Here is a 2,193-nt window from a genome sequence, read left to right as displayed (position 1 = left end):
GGCTGAAACGTCGATATATGCAATAAAAACCGAACTTCTCCCCTTTTCAATATCTTACTCTTTATTTTAACGAGAAACAAATAGATGATTAAAAATGAAGTATTTAGGTTTATTATCTAATCAATTATGTGTTTGCATCATTTTTATCGTATATTTAATGAATTAATAACAATAAACTGAAAATTCAAAAAAACGTGGAAAAACGGCAAAATATTGCCTAATTCGATGATAAATCTCATAGAGGAAAAGGGGATGATAAACGTCAAATATATTGCTAAATTCGATGATTTTTCGTACGAAACAAAATGCAAGAAAACTAGATTAAAATGCAATATTATGTAACATTCTGAGATTTGAAGGCCAAATCACATATTGTGATACTACATGAAATAGTATCGAAATATTGGTAAAAATGAATATATTTACGTAATATCAAACTACATGATTGACGTGAAAAAGTCACTATTTTACCATATTTGAGGATTTTAACTACAAATCATAGAGCGAGGTTTCGTATTGTTTAGATCCAAGAAAAGACATATGACATTGTTGTTTCCAATACAAATGATAAAAATACAATGTTGTTTATTAGAATTAACTAAAATGTTCTTGATATTCCGTTTATTTTACCATGGAAGATGTACACGTAAAACCGCTCTAATCCGGCTGAAACGTCGAAATATGCAATAAAATCCGAACTTCTCCCCTTGTCAATATTCTACTCAGTATTTTAACGAGAAACAAATAGATGATTAAAAATAAAGTATTTAAGCTTATTATCTAATCAAATACGTGTTTGCATCATTTTTATCGTATATATAATGAATTAATACCCATAGACTGAAAATTCACAAAAACGTGGAAAAACGACAAAATATTGCCTAATTCGATGATATTTTGTTTAAATCACAAAAAGGAAAAGGAGATAATAAACGTCAAAATATTGCTAAATTTGATGATTTTTCGTACGAAACAAAATGCAAGAAAACTTGCTTAAAATGCAATATTATGCGACATTCTGTGACGGAGTTCCCCCCCTTATAATTCTCCCACGCCTGCAGTAAGAGTCATGTCTGCTTTTCCTAAGCGTTCTCTACGTTGCAGGCTACAATTTGATATATGGGAGAGAGTGAAGTGTTCTCGGAGAGCCGAGAAATTTGTGAAATAGTGATATTTTGGCCTGTGGTTTAGGCCCTTTAGGGAGCCAAGATGGCGCTGGCTTCCCTGATCTCCCGCCAAAACCGTGTGACGTCAGTGGCACCGGATTGGTCACCGACAGCAATGTGGCACCGGGAGCCAATGAAAACTTCCCGTAGCGAAAGTGACGTCACGAAGGAAGGGGGTCCGGCCGGCGCGCCGGGCTGGCGCCAGCAGTCAGACACGACACGTCATAGAGGTCGGACGTGCGACGAGTGGTCCTGTCTGTCGGACAGCTGTTTTCCACTACCGTGGATTTACGCGTCACCTGAAGTCCGCCAGTACTCTGAGAAGTCTTCCCTAGTTCATGTGTTGAACCAGAAGAGGGAATTGACGGTTATTTGAGCAACAAGTGCTCCAGTCAGGTACTGGGCCAGTAGCAGTGAAGCCGTGCAGTGACGTATGTTGACGCCTGTGGTAATTCACCAGTTCGTGACAGCGTAGTGGCTGACAGAGCCACTGGGTAGCTGAGGAAGAGAGGACTATTTGGGGAGACCGAACGACTTTAGCTGAGACGTAGGCGACATCCGTTGCTGGGAGAAGACGACGGCCAGGAGACCGACTCCAACCTTCAAGAAGTCAAGAAGGAGGACGGACCTGCAGAGAGGAGGCACGGAGACGACGCGCTAAACGGTGGGACGACGAGAGGCTCTGGTAGGACACGACGACGTGTAGTGTGGGGGCGTTCCCGACACGAGGACCAGGAGCTACATCTCGACTCTCATCGGAGGATAGGGTGAAGTAGGTGGTTCTAGTTCCCTCCCCATTCCCCTTTAGTTAGCTATATTATTTGGCTATATTATCAAGCCTGAGGATTTTATATGTCGTGAGCAAGTCTCACCTATGTCACGGTAAAGCACCAGTGTGCTAGACAGTACTATCAAGAGTACTTGTAATATTCATGTTGATTATTGGTGTGTACAGGCACCAGGAACCAGTGATTAATTTACTGTGTTGTGTATATCTTTCTATAGATTTTTTATATGAACATATAGT

This window comes from Procambarus clarkii, chromosome 6 (genome assembly GCF_040958095.1).
Source record: "Procambarus clarkii isolate CNS0578487 chromosome 6, FALCON_Pclarkii_2.0, whole genome shotgun sequence".
In the NCBI taxonomy this organism is placed as follows: domain Eukaryota; kingdom Metazoa; phylum Arthropoda; class Malacostraca; order Decapoda; family Cambaridae; genus Procambarus; species Procambarus clarkii.
The sequence above is the reverse complement of the archived record's forward strand: the minus strand, read 5'-3'. Positions refer to the sequence as shown.